The 23,610-nt window shown below is 38.8% G+C and overlaps 1 protein-coding gene across 1 annotated transcript in view; it reads left to right on the forward strand.

Moving 5' to 3' along the window:
• Window positions 1–17,338, forward strand: part of LOC139744758 (uncharacterized) — a 44,736-nt gene extending 27,398 nt beyond the window's left edge. The window contains exon 4 of the mRNA XM_071655179.1: window positions 17,203–17,338. The gene's annotated coding sequence lies outside the window, so the exon portion shown is untranslated. The remainder of the gene's footprint in view (window positions 1–17,202) is intronic.
• The last annotated feature ends 6,272 nt before the right edge of the window (window positions 17,339–23,610 follow it).

Genomic DNA, 23,610 nt, shown 5'->3' on the forward strand with positions numbered 1-23,610 from the left:
CGCATCATGAAATTTTTGCGAGTTGCCTCTATCATTCAATGCGAATATTGTAGACAAGATCTTTAGCTTGCAGTCTAATTTCGCAAAACCTGGTTCTCCCAAAATTTGCGAAATTAAAGAACATGGGAACATTCCTTGTTTTACAGTACCTCTCAACTTGTATCAAAATTGTGCATTAGTTATCATTGACCACCCCACCCCCCTTCACTTTTTACAACAACAAAGATTTAGATGTTGTAGTTCCTTTAAGATTGACACTGACATTGTTCCCTTTACAAAGGAAAAGAAGAATATATGAATTCTTTTCTTCCATGCACTTTTAAAACACACCCTGTCTCTTTCCCTGCATGCTTTGCAGAACTGTAGAAAATCCATGCTTCAAGATTCCAGCAATATGAGTCATGGTGTCAGCTCATTTTTAGAAGCTTTACAGGACCAGTTTTTAAATCTAATGCCATGGACCAATAAAAGAATGATCATCATTGTTATTAAAGCTGCACTATTCCTGACAGATCTTGCAGTAGCTGTCAGTTCTAGATATTCTCCTAAAGCTTCTTCGTACCGCCTCAATGTTACCCTAAACCAATACACCATGAGTCATACCTATTAAAGGCTCTGGCAGTCATGTGCATACCCCCCTCTCATCACAAACAATATCAGCGCTATAATCTTACAGTCTCGTGCCTTATATCATTGCGTGACAGTAAAAAGCCAAGATGCTATTGATGTATTATATTTCCCTGTTTGTTTGTTTATAATTGGTTCTTTTTGTTCTTTTTATGGGGGAGGATATACAAGTACACATATTTTTACAAGTCGGAAGTATTATTCCTAATGACTTTGTGAACATTACCAGCAGATATTTAAGAGTCATTGGAAATAGCCTGTATATTTTTGCTATTTATATTTGTTAGGCACTAAATGACTATCTTGACCTTTAAGCTGGTAAGGACAGAATCCTTAGTTTTTTTCAAACTACTGGTGCAGATGTAGATAGTTTCCCTTTGATTTTCATATCACATAGCTAACTTGACATGATATCGTATGACAGCATCAGCAACGCGGCAGACATACTTACAGCAAACAGAATGATATAGTATCGGGTAGATGGAATGTGTTGCAGGCATAATAATATTGGGATGGGGAAGCTCCTGGAGGGGTGTTGTAATTTCATGTCTCCTCAGAATCGGCATCTCTCTCCCTTCCAAGGGGTTCGTGAGTCATCGCTTTGACTCAATGATCCGTTGCAGTACAGGGCTTAATGAGGATGGCATCTTTTTCATTTGGGGTACTCAAGACGCCCCCCCCCCCCCCACCCACCCCACACACGACCATTGCTCCAGTATACACGCAGTTATGTCTTGAACACCTCCCCCCAGTCTACATTGCCTGTGTATATTAGGTAATCCTAAAATTGATGTTTTGAATGCTACGCTAGTTCCTCCCCAAGACTTTATCAAACTTCTCCAACACATTGATTACTCCAGCCATTTCTTGTTGAGAAATGATTGAGAACTGATAAAAAGCACGCAGAGAGCACAAAACCTCTGCCAAGCAGCTCATCTCCATCCACATTGTGATTTTCACCCTATGTTTGTTATGGTCCTACATTCATACCATCTGTATTACTAGATTCCTTGACCATCAAAACAGACCCTCACTGCCGACCAGCCATAGTGGCCTTCACCGTACTTTTAGTCTACAGTGCAATGGCTCTGAGAGTCACAAAAACAAGTGTGCCATCTTGCGTTCATGATGGACCCTACCAATGATAAAGAATCCTTCCAATTATAAAGAATCCTTTCAAAAATCCAACAAATTCCTGGATCCAGACCGTGTTCTCGATCACTACCAAAATGTGATTATCTGTTCCTTGTGTTGTTATCAACCATCATCCTAAAAAATATCATCCAAATCCGCTCCTAACATTTTGAGTTATTTGGTAAATGGACAACCAGACAAACAAACAAACCAATGGCGGCAAAAACATAACCTTGGCAGAGGTAATAGTGAGCTTTTGTAAGGTATCCACATTATGGGTAAGCTGGTGAAATATCTGCCAAGAAGAATAACCAAAAAGTTGATGGGATGGTTAATAGGCAGCCAGTGGTGGAGTGATGTCTTCAGACCTTTTTTTTTTTTAAAGTCAAGAGTAACAATATGCAATTTAACATAGATAAGCAGTGGCGGATCCAGGAATTCCGTAAAGAGGGGGCGCGTTTACAAAATTAAATGGGGGGCGCACGCACCCCTCCCCCATTTTTTCTTTTTATTTCTTTTGTTTCAACAAAAAATAAAGGGGGGGGCGTGCGCCGGTTGCGGTCCTCCCTGGATCCGCCCCTGATAAGTCATTCATGAGACAAATTTATTATGAAAGATGTTCATTTCACTCGAGCAAAAGTTAAAAGCTATGTGTTCCACTCAGTGCTTGAAAATATTCCCAGATATAGTTAGTCATCAACCAAAAAACTGGGCTAACGTACTCAATTGTAATGCCATGACATTCATTCTTCGGGCGGATGTCATTCCTGGAGACCATTTGATACAGAAATATGAAATGCATTTGCTAGTCAGTGCACATCCTCTGTATGAACCCAGTCACGGAACTAATGGATTCTTATCTATGGTAATAATTAATCTCCATGTGGCCAAATATCTGGGTCTCCTGAAAACAACCCCCAGGAATTGTCACGTAGATGATGGAAAATTCCTAAATTATGCGAATAATATTATGAAGTATAATTAGAATTCTATTAATAACAATGAAGTACAAGATGAAGAGGGTTAGCATATTCCTGCGTGCTTTGGCAGAGAGATCACACAAAGGAAATTCAAAGTCTTTTGTTATGATAATGAGTTTGGCACCCCAGTCCCTATAAATAGCAGGTATTCCCACTATTCGACATCTTTTAAAGTATACGAGGCAGTATCCAAACATTCACACGATCACTCAACGTCAGTCTCCACTAACATTGAACAGAATACGTATCAACAATTATTCATCCGGATCAGTCATATCTTACAGGCATGAAGCCAGACAGTAAAGTAATGAGCCTGGTCACGGAAGTTGCGACCGCAGGTAGTATGGCAAATGAGTTGACAGTTTCTGTGACGAGAAGAGAGAGGGAGGGTTATCAAACAATATGTTATGAACCCGCAACGCGTTGGGTGGGACCCTCTTCATCTTGTACTTCATTGTTATTAATAGAATTCTAATTATACTTCATAATATTATTCGCATGATTTAGGAATTCTATTACATAACACTTCGTACAAGCTTTCAGAGGGTTAGCATCTTCAAAGTACTGTAATACGCAGAAACTGTCAATTGAGATATGTTTCAGGCAAATGAAACAAAAAACTGCTGCACATGGGCGTTCATGATAGGTCAAATTTTATTCATGAGCAATCTGAGAAGTACCATGACAAGGTGTACGTTCCGTATGAACACATGATCACAAGGAGGAAAGAACAGTATAGCAACTGTGAGTTACATACGTATCGTGTCCCCTATCTTCCTTATAACTTGTGAAGATGAGCTGAGAATGGTTGAAGCGAATTTTGCTTCTTGAACTGGCTTAAAATAAAAATCTCGAAAGGTTTTGGCATTGGCAACTCCTCAATGGTAACACCTTGATTAAAAGCTGCAGTACTCGAGGCACTGCGGTAAATGTGAGCAGAAAACCGATGTATCTATGCCTGCTTATTCAATGTGCCCTTTTACCACATAGACAGGGTAGAAGTGATTACTTCTTTGTGAGGTTTTCTAGTAGAAATAAAAGTTTAGACACAACGTGAACCTGACGCAAGGGTTCTTTTCGACTTAAGTACTCCATGAGCACTGATAAAACACACAACTTCTCGTTTGTGAGGAAAGAAGACAATTTAATAGATTGGTTGGCAATACCCTTCTTCTGTAGTTGTTTTCAATAACTCAACCACTTGAAAGACTGTACTGTCATTAGGAATTGACATTATGTAATGTCCAAAAACTCAGAGTCTGCAATCTTTGTGTTGAAACAAGAGTCGCCATGCAGGGCAATCAAATTCTCGCTTAGAAGTAACAGTCTTGCATTATCACCCAATGAACATAATTGAGAAACTTAAGAAATGTGGTGTTGTACCGTGGTTTGGGAGGTTCTACCTTTCAACACAGGTACTACAAACGGGTGCTTTCCCACGGAAACTCCGTCAGAAGAGGGCAGCACAGATGACAAGGCTGATCGATACGAATCTACCTTACTGTATTTTTCCCTAACACATGCTGGTCAGACAAACATTACGATATTGGTGATGGATGAACTAAATGGCTCAAGCGATTGTTTGCGGCATCAACTAATCCACTGCTTTCAAGCTGAATTATAATGTTTTTTTTTTTTGGTGTTGTGTCATGAATTTGCGATGAGCTCGGAAGTGTGCTCTGAAATTCCTAATGCTCGCCAACGTTCGCTGAGATAGGTCAGGCAGGGAGGTGGGAAGAGATATCTCCCTGGGTCAGGCGAGTAACCTCAGCTCGGGCATTGGAATGGGAAGGTGAACCATGCAGTCTCCTGGTAGGAGGGGTAGGGCTGCCAGGATCGCGGGTGAGCGGGAGCCACGATTGTGTCCTCCACAAAGGGGGTGATCGAGACTGCTCTCTGGCAGTTAACCCATTCCATACTGAATTCTGAAATCCCCATAGACTTAATACACAAACCACCAGGTTCTCGAAGTGAATGGGTTAATATTGTCCCTGCGGACATGGGAAGGACCCTGGACAGTGGGCAAAAATAAAGTGGAGGAAAAACATAGTAGGGATGTAAAAATTCCCATGATATTAAAAAGGCATCGATAGCCTTAGGGGTCTTGTTCCCAAGACAAGTACGTAACCAATTTCCTATTGGCACTGGATGCGAAAAGATCAATTTCGGGTCTGAAGGAAGGTATAGATAAGAGCGACGAAAATATATATCAGGACGAAGACTAATTCAATTCTTCATATCTCTCCAAGATAGATTAATTATCTGCTTCTATATGAGCAACACCAGCCAAGTGGGAAACAGATAGCCAAGAGTAGCGACTCAGCGACCACGCCCAAATGTCATATGACAACTTATTAAGTAATGGAATACTACAATGTACCACTCATTTTCCTGACATAACTGACAGCTGCACTGTTATCTGACTTAATATGAATGTGTTGCTTATGGGAGGTGTCGCACAGGGAGGCAAGGCCTCGATGAATAGCCAGTAATTCTAGCGCATTGATATGCAGATTAGCTTCCTCTCGAGACCAGACACCTTGAGCAAAGGTATTATCATTTACACAGAGTGTACCCCATCTTGAGGTGCTGGCAGCTGTACGAATATTGTCAATGGATGACAGGAATGTCGATGCAGGACCCAAATTCCTTGCATGGCAAGGGAAGCCACCAACGAATTTCTTCAATGGCATTATTGTTTATTGAATTAAAGATCGGAGATGCATGAAAATTACCACCTGATTCTTGCACTGCTTTGGTTCTGCACGACTTCTAGAACACGATAATGCCAACGACCCGCCGGTACGGGGTCAAAATGGAGAAGAAAGAAACCAATGAACTTTGCTAAATCTCGAATTTTTGTCGAGGGAGACGACAAAATAGGATGCCCAAGATTCCTTATCTTGTCAATTTTTTTTTTTTTTTTTGTCTAGATGGCTCGCCACCAAATTAAAGCCTGAGTAGGTCGGAGATGTTGTGACTTCCCAAAATTAATGACAATCCCAATGATGCCAGTAAATCCAAAACACAGTTCGTGTTAGCAATACTCTCCTCTTAAGAGCGGGCAAACAATGAAAATATCGTCCAAATAAATCATTATTCTCATGCCTCTGCTTCTAAGAGAAGCAACAACGGGTTTCATTCCTTTAGTAAATACCCTTGGTACTGAACTTAACCCAGAGGGTAAGCAAGTAAGACAATAAAAACGACCATTCCACATAGAACAAATACTTTGATAATCTTCATGAATAGGAATGGAAAAATATGCGTCCTTGAGATCCAGTGACGTTAAGTAGTCAGATTGCATTGATTAGGATTTCTTTAACATTTCGAAAAATTTCCATCTTGAAATGCTCATACTGAACGAACGAGTTCAGATTTTTCAAATCAATGAAGGATCTGAGATCCTCGGTTTTCTTTGGAACTGTGAATATAGTGGACAGAAATGAAGCTTCCCCTAGGGGAAATTTCTGATGTTGCCCCTTTCTGGTTAACAACGAAAGAAATTCCAAATTAATTCCCGCATTTTCCTCCTCCGACAGTAGTAATTGAGGAGGAATAATTTTTGTTGGGATAACCGTCAAATAAGATCTTGTAACAACAAATAGTGTCTGAAATCCAGGGATCAGAAATAATGAGAGACCACGTCTCTCTGAAATATCTGAGTCGTCCCGCATGTAAACGGGGCCGGGGACTTACTAGTTTTTCTACATTAGATGGTGCGTTGCTGGAAAATATGACGGTATGTTCTATCCGCGTGCTACCGAACGACCGACGACGCGGTCGGTCGGAGAAGGTGACTTTTTGGCCCACGCACGAGGGGCGACTCGCCAGCATTTTTCCTGTTGTTTGCAAGTCTTTCTCAAATAGCGTTTTCCCTATGGAGACCGATCTACTGCATAAATTATTATGCCCCTGTACTTCTGATTGAAAGCAAGTTTGAGCTCCTCTCGGTTCTCATGTTCATCTCATACGAGGATGTTACCGCACAGAGTAACTCCGTTGACCGCCAGTCAAGCAACGGGGGCTGAATGGACTGACCGCTGCTCCCTAGCTGCTGTCTGCAGCTCTCGGGTGATTTTAGCATTTACACTAAAGGCAACATTCACTGAATCACCGTCTTTTGCACTTCTGTCAGCTGGACGGTTTTCCCGGGGATCAAGGTGCACATTTGCTCCTCGACTCTCGGTGCACACACCGAAAGGGGGCGTCGAGGGCGTCATGTACTGTAGTGTATGGATTCTTTTTTCCACGCTCTCCTTTCGCGATCACGGGGGCAATGTGACCGCCTTGTCAGCTGAGCGGTCAATCCATCAGAAACTCTTAGGCCGAATTCCTCAGGGCCTTCATACAAATTGTCTGCTTCCAGCTCTATGAGCTGGTCGCCGAAGCGGCGTTTGCACTGCCTCCCACGGGCTGTGCTGCCTGCACTAAGCTCTCGAACTCCGCCTTCGGGTCCGAGCTGAGCAGGTGAGTGGTTGCAGAATTCTGGCTGATTGTCTCCACAAAGTGCTCAGTAAATCAGCTTCGCGGTCACACCGCGAAGGAGCCAGTCTGAAGTGCTCCCGCATGCAGCGCATGGCGGGCTGGCTCAGAGGTTTTGGAGACAGACATCTGTCCATCCATAAAGCGAGATAATTGGGCCGATAAACGTTGAATCTCACTCTTCTGCGACCGCAGCTCTACCTGATATACAGCCCCGTTACCGGCGGCTGTGAACCGTTGTCTTCTGTATCACTCAGGTTTGTCACACGTCGAAAAAGATCAGTAAGCGAAGCTTATAACGCACAGTTGCACTGTGCAAGCTAACTCTCTGCCGAACACACGAAGAAAAGATGTCGAATAGTGGGAATACCTGCTATTTATAGGGACTGGGGTGCCAAACTCATTATCATAACAAAAGACTTTGAATTTCCTTTGTGTGATCTCTCTGCCAAAGCACGCAGGAATATGCTAACCCTCTGAAAGCTTGTACGAAGTGTTATGTAATAGAATTCAACGTGACCGTGAGAGTCAGTTATAATGTACCACTTTAGAGGCTAATTAGATGGAAGAACTTCGAATATGCACAGTTTGCAAGCACTCATAAATGCTGCAGCATCCGTCATCTAGTACACAGTCGCCACCGCTTTAATGGTCAAATATTCTACCAAGCCGCTGTCCCTGTAGAGTATCAAAGTGCGATTTCATAGCCACTTACTACCATGGAAACTGGTTCTGAATAACCTCATGTGGCTTGGTCTGTGAGCACTTATGATGCTAACCATGCTCGCACTTGATTCCAACCCAAGTTAGAACAAAAAACAGGGACATCATCGCTCATTCATTTATTCAATTTCATTCTTTCTTCAGAATGAAACTTTATGCAAAGTTGTTTTTTTTTTGAATGATTATCAGAGAAAATAAGTGTCCTGTTACAGATGACATTTCATGCTGCATTTGAAATGTTTCTGTGAGAGTATCTCCACAAGAGTGGCATTCGTATTTACACAGGTCCCGATTAAACAGTGGCGACTGTACTACCTGCGCACAAAGCATATGGGCATACAAAGAGCTCAGTGATGAAGCAAATCATTGTTGTGTGTAGTGGGTGGAAGGGTACCTGTTTGTAATGCCCATTGGAAATTTACAACTGCCACAGTCTTACTGACATTAAAGGACAAGTTCACCTTCATAAACATAAGGATTGAGAAAATGCAACAATATTAGTAGAACACATCAGTGAAAGTTTGGGGAAAATTGGACAATCGATGCAAAAGTTATGAATTTTTTAAATTTTTGTGTTGGAACCGCTGGATGAGGAGACTACTACAGCTTGTGAGTCATATGCGTACAACAGTATAAAGAAAATATAAAAGAAAATTCAACATATTTTCACTTTTTTCGCATAATAAAAAAGCAATTGACTTGCCTCTTTTTAAAGGCAGGGGGAATAATATTACCCATAACATTTATCGGTAATGAGTCAGGGGAATTTGTACTTTTTTCAAAAGATGGAATTTTGTGAAATTCTCTTTATATTTTCCTTATATTGTTGTACGCATGTGACATCTAAGTTATTCATACACTGCAGTAGTCTTCTCATCCAGCGGGTACAACACAAAAACTTCAAAAATTCATAACTTTTGAACGGATTGTCTGATTTTCCTCAAACTTTCAATGATGTGTTCTACTAATATTGCTACATTCTCTCAATCCTTATGTTTATGAAGGTGAACTTGTCCTTTAAACATTTTGATGAATTTATCCGTGCCATATGTGTCATGATATGTGGTCTTTCATCTACTGTTTTCAAGTGAACAGTTATACAGACATATATTTTGCTTGCCTTTACACATCCGTTTGTAAAGTTGTCTCTCTTAACCCTATCAAATCTTTATGCTGTTGAAGGTTTGAATTTGGGTTCCCTCTACTCAAGAAGACATTTGGCAATGAGATAAAAACAATAAGTGTACAATGTATGTTTACAGATAATCAATGATAAGACCATGAACTTGCAGAAGAGAAGGGATGCAATGTGGTTGATATGAAATACCAGTCAAAAAATATTGAAGGGACTTGTGAAATTATTGTTTTGTCATGGCAGGGTGTACAAATACAGTGTACATTGTACCTGTAACTTTTCATTGTACACCAACAGCTACGTGTAGCAAATTACAGTCTCTGTTAGCATGTATGGGATATATGTTTGTAAAAGAATTCCTTTTCATTTGCATTTGACAGAAGATGTGGAAAACAGATTTATAAGTAGTAAATTTTTTAATTTATTACATGTTTGCCATTTCTGGAACTTACAAGTAGAGATCATGCAATAGCTTAATTCACATTTGATGAGTGTTTGACAAGATTTAATCAAAGGAAATGAACAGATTCTGGTAAAGATCACAAACAAGTTTTGGTGGGTTTTGTGAAAGGGGTAAATACACATGTAGTCAATAGCATGCTATTAAACAAAGTACGGTAGGTTTATCTTTGGCATGCATTCTCATTTGCACTCTTTGCAAAGGTGTGTATGAGATTGCTATGGCAGATCACTGATTTAGTTAAATCATTAATCACTGTAGGGTTGTTCGCCTTTGCTGTCTTTGAATAAGTCTAGTGATGATGGCTTATGCTCCTACTGATCACGTCACATACATGTAGGAAATCAAGTCAAGTAGACTCCAGGAAAATACTTTGACTGGGTTGAATTACACCAGTGCAGAGAATGATGTAATAATTTTATTACACATGCCTTATTCTGTGCTTCATGTTACATTGTACCTGTGAGTCATCCTATACTTCATTTATATTCCACTATGATATGCACCTCTTTTTTTTTTCTTTTTTTTTTCACCCCAGTCAAAAAGGCAATCAGTATTTCACGCTTCCTTGCACAATTCTGTGAATCCACTTGGAAATTCTGATGAGAAGATAGGACCCAATGGTAAACAGACATTACATTTTCAAGGTTTAAAAGACATACCAGTTGCCCAGAAACTGTTCACTGACTGTCAGCTTTTCCCATTAGCACTAATAATTTGTGAACTTGGTGCATTGTAGCCGCTGCCATGTACTGCAGTCATGCAGTGTGGCGAGAGTCACCAGGTAATCGGTCAAAATCCACTTTGCTTGTTTGCCACATGAACTCTTATCTAAATCCTGCAATTCTTTTAATGGTGAATTTCCCTGAAACCTTGAGGCACTGCCAGCATTGGAGTTGTAGATATAGTGTAGCAAACCCACTGAAATTTGACATTAACAAGATTCTAAGGCTGTTCTCACACGCACCAAGGGTGCATTATTTGAATCATGACTCTTAATGACGCATCGCTAGAATCATAATTCAAATGATGCATTTTGGCCATGTTTACATATATACAAACTGAAATTGCAGAGGGTGGTTTATATCGTAATTCCAATTGTGATTCTAATGATGGTTGGGGGATATTTTCCAGTCGCAATTCTCCAGAATTACGGAATGAAACGGTCGTGTGCACAGATTGACTTCCAAATCCATGTTTTGGGAGGTAGAGGTTACAGTGACCTTTCAACCACTTTCACTAAAAAATCGCGCTGCTCAAATCCCCGCACTGCAGTCAAAGAGGGCATTACTTAAAGCTCAAGAGTGCTGGATTGATGGGAACTCAGAAAGAAACCACACCTCCTCTCCTCGCTCTGAGATTCAAAACCAAAGAATCTGCGAAGCCTGCCTCGGTTGTGTGTATGGATGATAATTCTAATCGTACTTTTAATCATAATTGTAATTCAGCATTGCAATTGCGTCTTATGACCGGTGTGAAAACCGGCCTAAGCCATTATACCGCAGTTCATTCAGTCATTCAAGCGTATGGCACAATGTGCCGCAGCATATTTGAATGTGACTTTCTGTGCTATTTGGTCTTAGATGTGAGTGTGCATGGAATGTAAACAGAGCACAGGTGCTTCTGACGAGTGTTTCTCATTGTGAGGTGCATTCTTCAGGACCAATTGAATACCAAGTATTAAACTGCAGGGGTTGGGATTAGGACAAGTAGGTAGCATATTTGCATTTATGAAGAATTTCCCTAGAGGATTTGGCAGTGCAGTAAGCTGTGAAAAGTGTCACAGGACATGAATCCAGTTTGCATGCTTCATTAGTCTTTGCTATGTTGGGAAAGCCATGAGCAATTTTTCTGGTTGCTATGAGCAACCGGCATCGTGAAGATACAGCTGTAAGCGTGGAATTTGAACACGCTCGTAAACTTGTCCTATCTGTCAGGACCCTCATCCAGCCTGTGTGTTATTTTGTCTCTCCCGTCTAATTTGATCCAGTGAGTAGAGCACCCCTCTGTCATAACTCATCAACACCATGTTGAAATTTGACACTTCCTCGTTCATTAATGCCCCTATTATGAAAACCAATCATCGCTGATGAGCCGCCCAGTGACACTCTCTGTCTGGATAAGGGATTGAGAAAGTCTACCCTCCCAGGTTTATTCTGATCCCACTGTCCTTGTGGCACAGCATGTACCAGTGGTAAAGTGTAGGAGGGGAAGGACTCATCAATTTATCAAAATAATGGATGTTGCGATCTCTTCAATCTCCTAGATACCAGGGCTATTGCCTGGAGATGCTGATTGCTTTATTACAAATGCAGGTGTCTTCTGTTGTGGGAAAAAAAAAGATACCGCACATGATGAAAAACATCTATGAATGTGTTCATGCTAACTCAATACATGCATGATTGGAAAATTGGACATTATACACGGTTGGTGATCATTGTTTAACACTCCCTTTTTGTTGGAGTGATTTTATCTGACCCAGCCAACAGCATGTCACTACAGAAATTTCTAGAAATTATTTGCAAATTTCTCTTTAATTCATTCATGTTGCCCTTTAATGCGTAACATTATGATTGCAGCCTGTGTCTATATTTGTCTAGCATGTACATACTGTGTCTTGCCACCCCCCCCCCCCCCCCCCCCCATGGTTGACTGTACAGAAGATTGAGGATGTGCTTCTACTATGAGCGGGGTGTCCCAGAAGCTTGTTTCGTGACTGAAATCCATAGATGCCCTTAAGTATGAGTCATGGGTCTTCCAGTAGGATAAATCTGTCAGACCAGGGAGGTGGAAAGAGACTTTCCACCTCCCTGGTCAGACAGGGGTAAATGTACAGTGATGCCTCTCTGAAGTGCTTGAATGTGGAGTGAAGTGAATGTGAAGACTGGGAGATATGATCTTAACTGTCTTTCATATAGAGGTCATTTAAATCTGTGTAAACAATAATTACAGATGTGTGAAAATTTCCCACTTTATAGTGAAGTATCATTTTATTGTTCTTTGGTGGTGAGAGCATGAATATACCATCAGTATGCAACTAATGTATATTGTGGTACTGGTTTCACGGGAAGTCTGTGTGTAAGTGATGTCTGTGTGGGCATGTGTGTATTGTACAATAGAAAGTCAGTTGACAATTGTCATGAAATAAGCAATATTTGATGACTTTACTTCAAGATCAGATGATGTCTTCATTTAATAATGAGTAATATATTTTCAAATAGTTTGATTCCAAAGATGCAGTGTTTTTGTGTTACATTCCTAGTCCTATTAATCATGTGCTAATAGTTGATCTCATGATTGTTTCATCACAGTACCTCAAACTCTTTAAAAACTTAAAGGACAAGTTCACCTTCATAGACATGTGGGTTGAGTGAGTGCAGCAATATTAGTAGAACACATCAGTGAGAGTTTGAGCAAAATCGGACAATCCGTTGAAATGTTATGAATTTTTTAAGTTTCTGCTCAGTCACGGCTGGATGAAAAGACTACTATAGCTGTGATGTCACATGAGTACAACGATGAAAAGAAAGAATAAAGAAAATTCAACATATTTCCATTTTCTCGCATAACAAAAGAACACTCGACTTCTCTCTTTCAGAAGGCAGGGGGAATAATATTACCCTTAACATACGTCAGTAGCAAGTCGAAGAACTGTGCACTTTATTCAAAAAGTAAAGTTTTGTGAAATTCTCTTTTTATTTTCCTTATATAGTTGTATGCATGTGACATCATACACAGTAGTAGTCTTCTCTTCCAGCAGTGACTGCGGAGATACTTACAATATTCGTAACTTTTGAACGGATTGTCCAATTTTCCTCAAACTTTCACTGATGTGTTCTACTAATATTGCTGCATTCTATCAATCCTTATGTATATGAAGGTGGACTTGTCCTTTAAACATTTTAAACGAAATTCAAATTTCTTGAATCAGAAGCAGAGATCGAAGCATGGAATATATCAAAACTGAAACACAGGAATGTCATACACTGCCTGTTACTTTAGATGCATCATCAAATCCTGATGTACCACAGATTCAGTTGTGACCTTTGACCAAGAAGTAAAATAGCAAAAGAAAAAAAAAAAAAGAAGAAGCAACAATTACTCCTGTACATTTCCTGGTGTTGACATTCTCTCCCTTCTCAAGTATTCACAAATGGGGGTGCACAGTCCACACAGGCCATCTCTGTGGCTCCCAAAACAAATATGACATGTCAAACGCTGTTTGCGCTGGCACTCGCTGCTAATTTGGGAATATGGCTCATTGGGTACTAAAATGTACAAGTCTCATGTCTTATGCACGTCATGCCGGCGAATCATAACCGATAAATTGGCTTCAAGGAGGCTGCTGGCATCAGGGTTGCATGAGTCAATTTGAAGTAAAACTTCCTCATAGCCTCAAGAAATGATTGTCTATAAATATGGCATGCTCTGTGTGTATGTCTGCTTAATCCAAATTAAAGTAAGCTTACATTCTTTTGAGATCATATTGAAAGTGATATCAAAACTCATATGTACAAAAACATTGGTATTTTTCCTGTTTCTTCCTCATAGCCTCAAGATATAATTGTCTATATGGCATGCTCTGTGTGTATGTCTGCTTAATCCAAATTAAAGTAAGCTTACATTCTTTTGAGATCATATTGAAAGTGATATCAAAACTCATATGTACAAAAACATTGGTATTTTTCGTGTCGAAATACCATAATGTTAGTTAGATCAGGAATGTCTTTTACTAGCCTTACACGCATGTATACCCATAGCTGCATCCCTACATGTTTCTACCTCCAGACCGGCAAAGTGTCATCAGCAATATTTGCAACAGTCAGCCATTAGAACGACAGTTCAATTTGGATTTCACATTACAGTTGCTAGGTAACCAAAACTGCTCAAAAGGCTGAAAAGCAATTCTGCAAATGTCATCCCCTCCCCCCCCCTAAAAAAAAAAAAAAAATCATCAATTTTCAACGAACCTCCTCTCTCCAAAAATATGAATACACCTGTTAAGAAGAGTGCAATATGATTCGTGGAACAACTTTGTGTAGCAGTTTGAGCTGTCATTATGACGCATGTCACCCCAATGTGGAAAAGGGACTTGGGTGTCCAGTGGATGTTGCACCAGGATTTCAACCCTTTAGCAAGTGAAGATTCTGTTCATAATGGCCTATGGTTCCCTGGAAGGTAGAGCAATATTGCTCTTATTTGGACAACTTTGTAAATAATGTAAAATAGCTCACCTTTCAATTAACATTCTATATGAAAAAAAAAATTGTAAAGTATAAAACTAAAAAAAAAAAAGGATAGACGGTTTTAAGGCGTTATGGAGAGTAATAAGACGGGTGGTGTTAGGCGTTTCAGTTGCTAATGGGTTAAACAAGAAAGTCTGAGGCAGTTGTGTCCATGAACAAGCTGCATTATTGGCCATGCTCCTCCTCTTCAGCTGTATAGAAGGGTACCCATCGTGGACTGAATGTTAATGTGGTGGTATTCATCTAGCATGTGTGCTAAGTGGCTCCCTAGCTACATTGCTCCATAGGGCATGGATTATATGCACGTCAAGGGGTAAGGGAGTGGAGGTGATTCCAGTGAAGGGGGAGGGATAAGAGAATAAAGTGAGAACCTGTGAACATTGCATTTCTTAATGTTCTGTTGCTTCTGCAAAGTTTACAAATCATACTTTGTGGTGAAAAAAGAAAAATGGTTAAGGGAAATACACATTTTTCTGCCACAATGGGGTACATAAATTCTTGTCTCATCTCGCTCCTTTCTGATGAGACAGGAGCGTGATAAAATGATTGAAGTACACGAGATCTGATGCTCATCTTCATTTTCATCAGTCTCACTTCACAGTAAGCAATTATACACCGAGCATTAACTCCTTCACAGAAGTCAGTCAAAGTGATTTTCTTGCTTTGTGCATTTCACAGCATTCTATGGAGATGCATACCAGAAACTATCAACCAGATCTTGATATCTTAGTGGACAGGTCCACAGGTCCACAGGTCCACGGGGACACGACTGCCTCCACCACCAACAAAAACAAAGATAACGTTGGTGGGCGTTCCACGTTCCAACACACACACATAGGGAGGTGTGAGATTGTCTAATGACAATTCTCCTCGTACAAATTGATTTTGGCGAGTGCGCAGAGTGTGCACCCACCAAAATCTCGCCTCCGAAGGCCAACATTGCGGGGCCAAACTTTTGTGGGGCACGTTCCCATGTTATTCTTTCTTCTAGGCCAGCAACAAGTGTAATTTTTATTTCTTTTTATATCAATTCTTGTCCTGGTCATGGTAGCAGTAATGTTTTTGTAAGGATGAAGTTATGCGTCACACCAGAGTCAGCAATACTGGAATTCCTAATGGCATCACACCCTTAATTTGAGTCACTGGTATCATAACAGAAAAAAGGCTAAATTTTCAAATGCAGAATAAAAGCACTAGGATATTATAGTAGCAGGGACTGTTTAATGAAGATATATATTTTTGTCATCTTCATTTGTGGAATGATATAGGCCTAATAGTTTTTACACGTATGATTAGTGGTAAAACATTCCAAAATCTGAACAAACCTTTACACATTACTGTGTGACTCACACGGATTATAATTTTTTTCACATGTTCCTCAGCCACAATCTGCTGGCTGGAGCAATCTTAACACAGGCTCAGTGTAGTCACTGGGGTTGTTTCTTTATTACGATGTTTGTTAGATTTAGCATGTTAATTGTTCCCTCCACTCAATATCCTCAGAGAGTCTTTTGGTCATGATTAGAGATGGATTTGCTGAAAAAACCTCTCTGAATTCCCAGGGCAACTCATCTCCAGTATCCAGTATCAGTATTATTGTTATGATTTGTACTTCATCTCAGCATGACTAACATATAATTGTATGTCTTTTGGAGGCATAGTATTGGAATATCTGTGTACAGGACTGGTAGTGTTGGGCGTCATGAGTGGCTCGATGTCATTGCTGCCCACTGGTGTACATTCGAAAACGGCGAATAGCACCAGTAGGCGAATATGTGCTTCAAAGCGCATGCTCAAAGGTAATGGTCGACTTCATTCGAGATTCTTTGGCTGTGTGTTTACTGACGTAGAGATGAGTGATAAAGCTGCACACAATTCATTGCAGGGATTCTCAAATGCATCCAAGCTGGGCCAGCCTTCCCGCTCCATGGAATTCCCATGTTGAATGGTCTTTAAAACTCTTCCTCTTACTGGCTCTCTCATGCACCGAGAGTATCCCTAATGATAGATACGGCTCAATATGAATGCACTTTAATTATTATTATTATTATTATTATTATTATTATTATTATTATTATTGTTGTTGTTGTTGTTGTTGTTGTTGTTGTTGTTGTTGTTGTTGTTGTTGTTGTTGTTGTTATTATTATTCTTATTATTATTCTAATTCTTCTTCTTCTTCTTGTTATTGTTATTATTATTATCATTATTATTATCATTATTATTATTATATAATTATTATAGATATCAACATGCCTTCCAGTACCCACCCACCTCACATCAACCCTTCTACTTTTACAAGCAGGCTCTGTGAGTCACTGTTGTCTTTTTAATGGCAATATATAAAATCCATAAGCATTCATTCATTTCTCATCTAATAAATTGATTTCGTTTTCTTTCTATTTTCATTTCCAGGCAAGATGTGTCACCCCAAAGTTTGGTATGCACCAACACCATGGGCAAGGAGCCTTTGTGATCAGATGGCAACAAAGATAGTGACCATGCCAGCTTCATTTTCATGTGACCTGTGACCTGTGACCTGCGACCTGTGACCTCCCATTAAAGAAAGGATAAAGGATAAAGGGACAGACCAAATGTGAAAGTTACCTGTCGCAGTCAAAATGGACGAATACTATGTAGTAGTGGGTCCAATTGTTGCTGTAAACACCAGAGATAGTTGTAGTCCATTGGGTGTTAAAATACTTTTGAAACCGAGGTTCTTTGTTTCACAGGAAAAAAAAAAAAGAATGTTTTTCTATGTAAGTCCATCCCATAGCTCAAGACTATACAACAAGTAGCTTGATTATTACACGTTTCACTTACATATTGTACCTGTTCTTGTAACTTTTAATGAATCACGTCTGTTTCAGCACATTTTATTCCAGTGTGTGTTGTTTTGTGCCTTCTTTGATTTGTATGAAAGCTTAAACTGAGTCAGAAAGTACTATCAGTTTTACATATTTATAATAATGTTATTCATGGTATCCCGTAAAGCCACAAACATAGGGGTCATAGTACTTATGCCTTTTTATCATGCAAAAAAAAAAGAGGAAAGTTCTGTATATATAGCACATATCAACGAATGAAGATCTGTATATATAATTATAAGGAAGATGATTAATGTTTGAATGAAATTTATCGTGCTGTGTCGCTCTGTATGTGGGTGTGAGTGTGTCTTGTGTGTTCACGGAGACTCTGTAAATAAACATTGGCACTTATTTTAATGCTGAATATTATCATGGTCATAAATGATAAGGATGTTACTTACGTCGTTATGTCGTGCAAGAACCAATTGCCTGTGAGACGGTTGCAATCCTGTGATACTGGACAGACACTTCAACTAATCTTGAAGATGACCTTTGCCCTTTGAGTTAATATTTTGATAGCATGTGAAAACATTTCAAATTGGCCTGTGTGTAAGGGATTTTTTGTTTTTTTTTCCTGTGGATGAACACTCCCTGTGTCATGAAACTGTACTTTCAACATTGGGCTGGTGAAATTTCAGCTGAAAACATGCTTTTCGGGCGGCAAAAATACAACGCCCTCTGTTGACCACCTAGCATTGGTAGCAGGTTATGACGTACAACGCCTGCAGGCATATTCTTGACCAAGGATCGATTTTTAGCTGAAAACCGATAGAATTACTCGAAACGTCTGGAGTTTGAATTCATGAATATTGATTGATAGTGGAGTTACCAAGACCATAGGAATCTTACATGTAGCTTTTTAACATCAGTTCTTTTGATAGCTCATAATATATTGCACCACTTTTTTCAACAACATAACCATACATTCTTTTTTTTTTCCAGAGAATATGATATTTTTCTTATACTTCAAAGGAAAAATCAGCAGCGACCATAACAGCTCTAATGATTTACTAAATATACACAGAGACTCCAACTCTCCCGTTTTCGACGGGAGATCTCCCGCCGAAAACCCATTTTTGCAAAATCTCCCGTTCTCCCGCTTGAGATTCAATTTCTCCCGCCCTGGCTCTTTGTCTCCCGTTGGAAAGGATTTCTTACTTATTTCTATCGTATGTTGAAAAAATAAACCTTAGATAGCATCAGAAAGCATCTAGAACCCTAGGAACTTCGCGCTTCGCACACATCAAGTTGGAGTCTCCCGTTTGCTAGGGGTTTCAGGCGGGAGAATCTCCAGATCAGAAGGTGCTTTGGGTTGGAGTCTCTGTATACACGTATTTCATTTCAGTTCAATTTAGAGCTTCATGTAGAAATTTATCATAGAAAGGGAAAAATGTATTCTGTGAGGCTGTTGAAGAATTGTGAGCTGAACTGCTGTGTAAATAACATGCTGATTAACCACCCCTTGGTGCAAATAAGACGTAATAAGGCCAAAGAATGATAGTCAAAGCATTGCTTAGCATAATTCAAGATATGACTTAGGTCGTCGTGTGGTTGTGATCATGTTAGGTGAAAAAAAAAAAAGTCATGCTTGCCCATTTCCAAAGTCTTCGTAGGAAGGGGTAGATGCACTCAATCATTATGGTAGTAATTTCGTCCAATTGCCAGTTGTCATTAGTGCCCTTTAGCGAGATGGTTTTGAAATTGGTTCTCGAGGGTTCAGTGGCAGTCGGTCATTTCGTCTTCAGACACTATTTTTGTATTCTGAGTGTTTGCAATATGCTGTTGCTGTTTTCAACATGAGGGTGATTGGGACATTGATTCAACTTTGCCTTTATTTTTATACACTGTGTGTTTACTTTTGAAAAGTTATTCCCAGCTGAGCTGAGGTGGAGCAATATAATTGGCAGGTTTCTCTGCATTTTTGTACTTAGCTGTGATAATCAATTCTTTTTTTAAAAATAATGAAATGTCTGATATTTTATTGATTCATCATACTTTGAAGGGACTTGAAAGAGGAAGTGTACTTTTAAGTACCAAATGTTATATGTGACCTGTTACCATATACGACAACAGAGAATAACGTGCATCTCTCTGGGGCATTCGCAACTGAGAGCATGAAATGCAATTGCATTATTGTATGCTTGCGTGTATGTTGAGGTTTGCGTTCTCGTATGCGCAATCTAATGATTCTAACCATTGTTGAAGGGCTGCGAGATCTTGTGACATGAATGTATATCAAAAGTATTTGTACACATTCTCCCAGTCCGTCTGTAATGTCAGATTACTTGAATTTGTGATGCACCAAGATACAGTAATTATTGAGTATGAGAACTGTTCCAGTGGAGATGCTTCAAACGTGTGTGTTTGCATATCATATGCCTGTGTCAAATCATGGAGCTACAATGTGTTGTAGCTCTACGTCAGATGGTAACAAGGTCATGCATAGTACACTAATTATTCCATACTGCATTTCTTATCGTTCACTCACTTACAATGTGTATATCATATCTTCCAAGAGAATGACTAAACTGCTTGTAGAATTGTGAGTTGATGAAGCTGCCTAGCCTTCAGAAAAAACTAGATTGAATTTCTTTTACAAGCATTTTTTTTTAGTATAAACTATTTATGTTCTCATATTTTATAGTGTAAATATATCCAGATGAATTTATAAAGATGATTTTGTGCAGTTAGTCTTACAGTGTATTAACACTGTTGCCTGTACATTTGCTTTGATTTCTTTCTCTCGTGCTTACTTTTCTTTTTTTAGCTCCTTTTAATTTAGATGTTTGTACTGTGTATAATATTTTATTTCCCCCCACTGTATGCAGAGTTTATTTAATCTTTTGTTCAAATTCGTATCAGCCATCGAAAACTGATTTTAATTTATGAGCAAAAAAAAAAATAATCATAACAGTCTTTCACCATTGTTATATTGTCAATATGTACCTTTTTATGTGCATATTTAAATCTTTGTATGAATGAATATTTATGAAATACATCATGCTACTTATTCTAATTTATATTCCTTTCTTAGATTGGCAAAATATGATTCCTATTCACCCAAAGTATGCTATGATATTCCATACTTATGTGGATGTACCTCTCTTTATATTCTATAAGCTATGAATGTTTGTGTGCAAGAGATTGAATCACGCACTCTAAAGGGTGACTTCACTCGTATGGTTGCTGAAAACCAACAGTTAGGGCTTGACATACACAGATTTAACATGCAGATTTAGTACTTGCAGTATCAGTGGGCTTTTTGATCCATCTTTTTAAATCCATATCAATCTCAGCAGACCAGTTTCATGGATGCCTGAACTCTACAACAAGCAACTAAGCGCATTTGTGTGTGTGTCCCATCATCTAGCAACGGACATGTGCTTCATAACAGTACTTTATGATAGTAAACAGTGTCTTTTTATGATTAGTTGTTTGTGGTCATCAATATCTCCTGATTTATGGGATGTCAAGCAGAAAATGTAATTCCGCACAGTGTGCACATTAACTTTATACGTGTATATAAACAGTCAAAAATCAGTTTCACAACATGATAGAAATTTCTTGATAATCAGAAATAGCATACAAAAGTTATGGAATTTTAAAGCTTCCCATGTTTTCAGAGGGTTAAGTTCGTCATTTCCAAGAATCATTAATGAGAGAATAAAATAAGGTTCGTTATTCCTAAACACACAAATTCCTTATACCTAATTGTTTGTTAATCCAAAAATTGAATAGGGTTCATTAATCCAAACATTTGTTGCGTTATTTTGAAGGTTCATTTATCCTAAAATTGAAATATCTAGATTCTCTTAATTGGCAAACAAACGGAAGGTGCATACAAACAAACCACACACGCACACCAAAAAAAGAAAAAAAAATGAATAGATCATGATAGGACTCGATGTATTAACTACAAACTTTTTGTTTTATCACTCTATGCTTATTACATGACAAGAATAATTTGATGAGACTAATGCAACTTTGTTTTCATTTCATGTAGAAGAAGGAGATTTAGTGACAATTTACATACACATGGTGGATGTGTGACATAATTACACCATCACATCAAATTTGCGTATGGTATGTAGTTTTGTGAGAACATGTGAAATGTTAAAATTTCATAACTTTCTTGCTACATGTCTGGCTCTGTTCGTCAACTGGTATCCTACGGACTAACTGAAAGTCAACTCAAACACAGCATGTAATTATTGCGCTTCAAGGGGTAAAGATTAACTGCTTTGGGAGGTGCTGCAAGGATCTGTCATCCACCGAGAACAATAGGAATGAAACTTGTGAGTTCAATAGTGAGAAACATTTGCAAATCTCCAAGATGTCCGCAAACGCACTTACTTGCTTTGGAGTGCAGCTCATGCCGATACCAAAAGTTATACTGATTAGTGGTGGTCAGATAAATACAATGAGTGCCCCAGGAGATGAGTGCTGAGATTGTAGGACTCTTGTCTGTTAACGAGCTGGCTATTATTTTCAACCACTTATCCAGGAACACATCCAAAGCATATTGGGGGTAGCAATCTTTCAACATCTATTGTGCAAAACAAAGTCTAAACCTATTCCTATGTCAGGTACTTGTGCGCATCGTCCAGAATATAGATTGAGATGTTTATTCTCTGCGTGCTTGGGCTATCACATATTAATGTGATGGTCACATTTCATGATCCGTGAAAGTAAGGCTTTGGAACAGAGCATGACTTCGAAAGATGATCTTTGTAATGTACACATAATCAAACTGTTCTTAGCAAATGTTCATATCCAAATCTGAACAATGGCTGCCTCCTTTCATTCGTGTACAGTTTGTTGAGGTTGAACTCTACGGGGCGGAAACACATGCTCGAAGTAGCAGCATTATGATGTATGTGTATAGATCAATGATCACACTGCAGCACTGTTCGTCTTCTTCCGGCCACATGTAATTTGATCTGTACTGATCTGACTGTTCTGTTTATTCTCTGATGAACAGAATGGTCATAAGGTTTGTCCACTCACTGAAAACAATGATTCATGTAACCTTTCACAGAGCCTGCTGTGTACGTCTGTACCCTCACTCAAAGTGTACCCGTATTTGATTCACTTCTGCACATTAGACAAATGCCTCTATTTTATAATTATTTATTAAATCACAGTTGTGGATATTAATCTGCCATGGTGGTTATTCGATGAATACCTTTGAGCAGTTTTTTCCTCTCTCTGTCTCTCTATCTATCTCTGAGTAGATCTTTTTGAATACTGTTTTATCAGGTGAAGGGATTGAAGATATGGATGAATAGAGTGTATGATGTATATTGGCTGGTTTATATAGTGTACATTTATGCTGGATGTGTATTTCAATAAAATTATTGCATAAAGGAAACTTTACCATATGTCATTGTTTCTTGATTGTCCTTAAAACTGTTCATAATATATATATATATATGTATATATATATATATATATATATATATATATATATATATATATATATATATATATATATATATACTATATTATGATATATAATTTTGATACAGTGTGGAAATTGTGCAAGATGACATTTCCGACATAAATGCAGAAATTAATGATATGAGACTGTTATACAAATGAAGTTTGATCACAGAAGGAGTTCACTCCATTCTTTTCAATTTTAGATATTTGCAATTAAATATAATTAGAAAAAGCCAATAAAATAATAAGAAGATATGGAATTTTTGAAATCTTTCTTCAAGAATATCTGCTCTATACCAAGAATATCCGTGGTGCAACAAGTGAGGTTTAATTGGAAAGGTTTTGATTTGTTTTATCTTATTATTGACTTACCCTAAAAAGTTTGAAAATGACACTGATCCTGTTTTGTGACCAAACCTCTTAAAATGCATATGAAAAACTGGAGGGCATTGACAAGAAAGCTCTCGATCCATTTTCGCACGACAAATATATCTTGTTTATAATGATGGCATTG

Source organism: Diadema antillarum, unplaced genomic scaffold (genome assembly GCF_040938485.1).
Source record: "Diadema antillarum isolate AM-2024a unplaced genomic scaffold, OU_Dant_1.0 seq00001207_RagTag, whole genome shotgun sequence".
Classification (NCBI taxonomy): Eukaryota; Metazoa; Echinodermata; class Echinoidea; order Diadematoida; family Diadematidae; genus Diadema; species Diadema antillarum.